At 40.9% G+C, this 7,560-nt stretch overlaps 1 long non-coding RNA gene across 1 annotated transcript; it reads left to right on the top strand.

Annotated features, from left to right (window-relative positions):
• Positions 1–5,243: 5,243 nt before the first annotated feature.
• LOC310873225 lies at positions 5,244–6,242 on the top strand. Its single transcript, XR_014570471.1, has 3 exons — positions 5,244–5,353; positions 5,597–5,660; positions 6,144–6,242. It is a non-coding gene; the product is annotated as an uncharacterized lncRNA (long non-coding RNA).
• Positions 6,243–7,560: the final 1,318 nt, after the last annotated feature.

The raw sequence follows: 7,560 nt of genomic DNA, 5'->3' as shown, positions 1-7,560 counted from the left end.
CTGTGAGATTGATATCACTAAATGTCAATTAATGCTGTGATATTCTCAAGGCGACCCCTCGGCTTTCACCTTAGCTTCGCACAGTTGCATCATGTTGACAGCATAGCGTCGATTGATTTTATTCCTTCCAGATTGATATGAACCATTCAGCGCCTTTGCTCTGACTTATGAGTAAAGTGGGCTCCTCGCGCCTTTTATATATAGCCTATATATAGCAGGGGTGGGTGGGCAACTTTGACAATGCAGGGCCACTATATATTTCCACACTCACTCCAGAGGGGCCACATTACATATTACGGTCGTATAGCAAAAAAAATATTGTATCTATTTTTGCTATTATTTGAATGGAAATCCTGAGTATTTTCTTTTGCTATTTTTCAATTGGAATCCTGAAAAGTAACATTTTAATTTAATTTCAAATGCATTTAATTGTAGTTATGTTTGTAACTTTATAAACTAAATACAAATACATTGGACATAAAAAAGACAATAGCCTAATATTTGAATAGGCTAAGCCTACTATAAGCTATACTAAAGCAAGTAATTAAAAGTAATTAAGTGTAATTAAAGCGGGTCATGTTTGCAAATCAATTATATATCAGCATTCTTATATTAACCTGAGGGCCGCATGTGCAGGCCCCCGAGCCGCCAGTTGTGCAAAAACACAATAAATATGATACATATGCTATAATCATGTGACAAATATAAGAAACTCTGTTTGTAGACGAAAGAGTGAAATGTCTGCTATGCATTGCTATCAAAGTATCACAAATCTATGCATCAGTTAAATTGGCTATAGCCTATATATGCATGCGCCGGGCGCGCGTCCGTCCCTTATCATCAATAACGCGTGCTCGCGCCGCGAACGGACGGCATTATGAAAACACAAACGAGCAATCAATTGTTTGGCTCACAGCTTGGGGCAGCTAATACAGCGCATTTATCCGACTCCACGTGGCGCCTAGCCCTAGCGATCCTTTAATTTGAGAGACATTATGTTGAGTTAATGCCGACACACAAACCGGGGGGACTTTCTTTCTTGGCACATTTCATGTGTTTGCGTGGCGAAGGAGAGGTGCGCGTAACGTATAACGCATTTGTTGTTGTATTGCACTGGGAGCTGTGATGTAAATGATCCGCCGCCTTGTCGTTAATGTGTTGGGGGTTTTTTTCTCCCCCGAAATGAATTTATGTGCGAGAACGTTGAATTGCGCATGCATTGTATATCATTGGTGTTGTAATTATAGAAAGATAGACCTACTTTGATTTGGCCACATGCTGGATGGATGGATGGATGGATGGAAGGAGGGAGGGAGGGAGGGATGGAGCGTGCGGGAGGAGGCCTTTTTTGGCTCTCCGTTCGTCCTTCAACGGAAAATAGAATGGCAACGTGCGTGCGTGCGCGCGCGCGTGGGGGGGGGTCTAATAATGATGTGCCCTGCAGGCCTGATGTAGCACCCTCCATCTCTCTCTCTGCCCCTCTCATCATCCCCTCGTCACACACACACACACACACACACACACACACACACACACACACACACACACACACACACACACAGTATAAGGTGTTCCATTGTGCTCGATGATCAGATGCAAGATGCAAACATTTTGGACAAAACATTGCGGATGCCCCTATAGTGCCCACCTATATGCTGTTGTGCAGATGTTTGGCTATTACAGTATAGGCTACTTAATAGACAATAAAGTCATGAAACACCTACACATGGCTTATATATCCACAACTGCAGCCATCTCTGGCAATTCATTAGACCAGCCGAGCCAACTAACCCCACAGTCATGACTCATCTCAGCTGAGCTCTCGTACTTCACCGGTGTTTAAATTTAAACGCCAGTGAACAGTGAAGCTTGGTTGAAAGCCTATTCATATTTAGCCTGCACCCAAATACACCCTCCCCCCCCCCCCCCTCTCTCTCGTTCTCTCTCTCTCTGTGCGTGTGCGTGTCTGACCCATAGCAGTGGATTGCCTCTCACATTTTAATCAGATTTTCTTTTTGTCCCCTTTTCTTTTTTCGGTGGTGGTGATGGTGCAGGGGGGGGGAGGTATTGGATATCATTCATACATTTGGAAGCGTTCAGTTAGTTGGCAGAAGGCGCTCTCTCTCTCTCTCTCTCTCTCTCTCTCTCTCTCTCTCTCCCCCCCCCCCTCCCTCCGGGCCCCATACTCCATGTGACAGTGGCCCCGGGGCGAGGCGAGGCGGGGCGGCTCGAGGCGAGGCTCCAGGTTGACGTGACAGGCGGCTGGTGGCTCTTCAGTGAGGCGGAGGAAATTAAATTACCGCTCGTCCTTGCTCGATTTGTAAACAAGACAAAGCCAATGATACGGCCAATTACGCTTAAATGCGATGCATGGCATGCGTACACAACCACCGGGCCGAGGTCTAGAGCCATAGCGAAGCGTTTTCACTCTTGTATGGGTGGCTATATTATAGCCTGCATAGAATATATAGGCCTCGTTGGCTATAGTCAAGAAGTGTGAGATGTTCAAACAGAAATCCCTCCCGCCTGACCATATAAAAACTGCCAAGTTGTAATAATAACAATAGTTAATATAATAGGCTATAACAATAACAACAAAAGCTACTACTAAAGCTACTTAGCCCATTATTATTATTATTATTATTATTATTATTATTATTAATAATAATACTATATTAGCCTATACTACTACTAATATTAGTAATAATTAGTGTGGTTGCAGGCAACTACTATATTATTTATATTCCTATATAAACTTTATGTATTTATTAATTTATTCCGTAACTTTATGGTTAGGCTACACAGCAAAAATTGGAGAGTTAAAATTCCAGGGTTAAACATTGCAGAGTTGATTTCAACTCCCAAAGTGTAATTTTAACACCTTCAGATTTAAATTGGGTTCAGTGTTGGAGTCATTTGAAAGAGTTGATCACGCCAGTGTTACCAAACTCAGCCTAGAGTTAATTTCACCCCAAAAGTGTAGTTTTAACACTATCTGGTGTAATGGTTAAGTGTTTGGAGTTGTTTTAAATAGTTGATTAAATCCAGAGTTGATTTCCACTCCCAAAGTGTAATTTCAACATTTTCTGATTTAAATTTCTTTTCTTTTTTTCTTGTTGGGGGGAGGGGGGTCTCACTTGATGCAGAAGGCCTCAAATCGAAGCCTGCTCTATATTTATTTTTAATATTTGCTTTTTTAAGATCACGCACAAACCGTGCATGCCACCGGTTCGGGCCTGGTACCGACCGATTCGTATCGGTGGGTAGACTGACATATGTCAGAATTGTAAAGTTTTGTCAAATCGTCTTAGAGATAATCATAAATATGTATCTACAGGGAAAAGTAAGGGTCGAAAACCAAATCAAACACCAGATTATTGATCAGCGCGTCGCCCTGAACGCGTCAATACAACTCTCCTCACACACGGACTTACTGTTCTCTAACCCTAACACAGCCACCAAAACGTGCTAGGGTTAGGGTTAGGGTTGCCGAGGTCGTAGAGCAAAACCGAGACCAGATTCTTGATCAGCTCGTTCCGCTGAAAACACCAATATAAGTTTCCTCCCACACGGACATACGGTTCTCTTAATTGATTAGGGTTACAGGTTCGCTATCTCGCTTAATAACTCGAAAACGATTAAGAGTTGGATTCCGATTTCGAGATATGTTGTTCAGTTTTTTGAGACGAACAAGGGGATATCTTGGTTGTCCCGGTACGCCACTCCTAAGTTGGCTTCCTCCACTTTCGGAAGGTACATATAGGTGTACAACCTAACACCATCCTGAAGTAAGATCTGAAGTTTTGAAAAGTGTCGTACCAGGACAAACAAGATATCCACTTGATCGTCTCGAAAAACTGAACAACATATATCAAAATTAGACCCCAAGTCCTTATCGTTGTGGAGTTATTGAGAGGGAAAGATTGCCCGCTTTGCAGTCTTTTTGCTGACCTTTGACCTTTATAAGTGTCCTAAAAAATCAGGCCCAGTGCCATTAAATCCGGCTTACTCTCAATATGGATTGGGTGAAGTTTCAGATTTAAAAAAAATATCTGGAGTGATTAGTTCCAGAAAATGGTCAGCTTTGCAGTCTTTTTGCTGACCTTTGACCTTTATCAGTGTCCTAAAAGATCAGGCCCGTTGCCATTACATCCGGCTTACTCTCAATATGGATTAAGTGAAGTTTCAGATTTAAAAAAAATATATGGAGCTATTGGTTCCAGAAAATGCTACTCTACTTTTCTGTACTGTACTGTAATGTATGATACAATACTGTACTGTAAGCTGGGCCCAGTTGTCAAAGTGCCCACGTTACCCTGGAGGTGATTCTCCACATTGACCAATTGACATGAATTTTCTGCATATTCATAAAATCAGCTTAAACAAATGTTGTTTTAGTATAGCAAAAATTGGAGAATTGAAATTTGTTACCCAACTCAGTTTGAGTTAATTCCACTCAAAAAGTGTAATTTTAACACTATCTGGTGTAATGGTTAAGTGTTTGGAGTTGTTTTAAATAGTTGATTATATCCAGAGTTGATTTCCACTCCCAAAGTGTAATTTCAACATTTTCTGATTTAAATGGTGTTCACACAAGTGTTAACCCAACTCATCAGAGATGTAATTAAGCTCCTCCTGCCCACACCTGCATTTCAGTTTGAATTGATTGATGAAGAGAACAGTTAGTTACACAGAACACAGAGAGAACAGCAACAGACATGCACGGTGGACAAGTCACATTTTCTTCAATGTGTGTTCTTCTAACATGATTTCATGGTAAGTGCAGACTTATTGAAATAATTACAAATGTGTGCTGCAGACTGCATTCATGTAGCTACAAGGAAACATCCACGGAGATGTAGGAGACTGTAGGCCTGTAGGTTTTACAAAATGTTTGTCTTTATGCTGTAAACTGTAAAGGCTACAAACAGTGAACATTACATTATTCTTATTCACTCTAGAATTCTCATTGTGTTGCCTTCTGTGTAGAAGAATCACTGAACATTAAAATTAGACCCTGACTGATCTTCTGGTGGTAGTGTAAGGTAGGATGTTGTTGCTACTTTAAGATAAGATACTGTTATGGTACTTTTCTAATGTAGTCTCCAACTTTATCATGATGATTTACCATCATGACGGTTTTGCAATTCACAAGGGAGAAAACAAAAGCAGTTTTTGGTAGCCTACTATACTGCATATAGTTCTAAGCTTCATTTGTAGTTGTGTTCATTTACTATATATTTTATTGCAGGTCTGATTAAAAATGCTGGTCCAGGTACAGACAAATGCAGAAGTATGTGAAATTGGATAAAGTTGAAGGACTGCTTGATTTTCTGCAGTTCCATGAAGGAAGGTAACATTACGGTTACGCATATCATGGGCTTGGCTCATCAAATTTGAACTCCTAGTCCTGGGGATGGGTTTTGTAAGGGAACATGTTCTAGGTTTATTTTAGCTGGACCACATACAGGCTATAATAGTAATTTGCATGACACTATCATGTCCTCCTTGCATGATGTAACATAAAGCTGTGTGCATGACATTGACAGTTTAAGTTCTGAGATTTCTTATGAGCCACGTAATTATTCATTTTCAGGAACACTTCTATGATGCCCACAGCAACACAGGTCTCCCAGGAAGTGATCCTGATGCTGCATCAAGTGAGTTGTATTCTTTTAACTTATTTGCAATAATTGCAGTTACAGATTCCATCACTATATGATTGATTTGGCTAGATGTGGTGACCCGTCGGAACGGCTCCAAAATGTTATGGCCCATTGTGGCGACTGTGGCTCAATGATCCATGGGTCGGCGGTTCGAATCCCGGCTCCTCCTGTGTCCTGTCTACATGTCAAAGTGTCCTTGGGCAAGACGCTGAACCCCAAATTGCTCCCGATGTGCTGGTTGGTGCCTTGCATGGCTTCCGCCGCAATCGGTGTATGAATGTGTGTGAATGGGTGAATGTAATAAAAGCACCTTGGACAAAGGCGCTATATAAATGCACCATTTACCATGCGATTCAATCATAAAAATAAAATAGGTTTGGTATTTTGTGTAATCTTGCTTGTCGGCTAGGTGTGATGTGAAAGCATGAACTCTTCCTCAACTAATTCTCTGGTTCTCTCTGTTGTGACTGTCCTTAGCCTACGGCCCAGAAATGGCCTCCCTGATGATGATGCTGCTTCATCTTCTTCCACCATCACCTTGGGGCCCGAAGTCTCCAAAGGTCAATCCCTGTGATGTCTTTAAGGTAATGATATTATGGAGATTTAAAAATAATAATAATGTCAGTCTTCAGGGATGTGATTTTCATTCATGTAAAAGTAATTCCTCCTCTTCTCTTCTGAGAAATGCTGCTTTTCCTAGACTTCACTGCTGTGTTTCATTCTTGTTTTATAACAGCCCTGTTACGCTCTATCATCAGTGTGTGAAGTTTGACCTGATGGTCAAGATTTAAATGATCCCCTGAGCAGGCAGGCTCTATTAGTTCAATGGTAAAAGAAGAGGAAAGAGGAAAATGACTTATTTTCTTTCAAATACACAGATGTTCACACCCCATGAAAACTTTGAATTAGTGGAGATTTAGTTTTGTTTTTGTCACATTCCTAAGCCAATCATTTGATGACCGGCGGAGTCTCTGGTAGGATACATTCCATTTTTAGGGTGAATGATATATAAGGGATAATGTATGAATAGGTGGTCATTATTGATGGATAAAATCACAGATGGGGTGATTTATCTAGAAACAATGACCACTTAGCCATACATTATCCCGCTTATTACACAGCTACTTAATACAAAATAATAAATTGACCCAAAAGTGACAACAAAACTAAGTGTTTCCTTGCTTACGCCTTACGGTAATGAAAGTATTCCAAGTTGGCCCTGCAGAGCGCAACGAGTCGCCTCGGAAACAAGGAAGTGAGTGATCAAATTAAATACATTTTCGGGTACTGCATCTTCTATTTCTCGCTTCAAATGTCTTCAAAAACATTATTGAGAGCAATGTTTAGTTACGCTTCAATCATGAAAATAAAATAGGTTTGGTATTTTGTGTAATCTTGCTTGTCGGCTAGGTGTGATGTGAAAGCATGAACTCTTCCTCAACTAATTCTCTGGTTCTCTCTGTTGTGACTGTCCTTAGCCTACGGCCCAGAAATGGCCTCCCTGATGATGATGCTGCTTCATCTTCTTCCACCATCACCTTGGGGCCCGAAGTCTCCAAAGGTCAATCCCTGTGATGTCTTTAAGGTAATGATATTATGGAGATTTAAAAATAATAATAATGTCAGTCTTCAGGGATGTGATTTTCATTCATGTAAAAGTAATTCCTCCTCTTCTCTTCTGAGAAATGCTGCTTTTCCTAGACTTCACTGCTGTGTTTCATTCTTGGTTTATAACAGCCCTGTTACACTATCATCTGTGTCTACTGTCTAGCATATTGGTAGTATGTCAACTCGCAGAGTGCGATGTAGCCTACTATAGAGAGAGTGGCAAGATATTCACATCTGCACCTTAGCTCGTGTCTAATGTTTCCTTATCTCAACCCTAGTTATGCTG

This window comes from Protomyctophum parallelum, assembly GCF_964188405.1.
Source record: "Protomyctophum parallelum genome assembly, chromosome: 16".
In the NCBI taxonomy this organism is placed as follows: Eukaryota; Metazoa; Chordata; class Actinopteri; order Myctophiformes; family Myctophidae; genus Protomyctophum; species Protomyctophum parallelum.
Note: the sequence above shows the minus strand (reverse complement) of the source record. Positions and strands in the feature narration are given on the sequence as shown.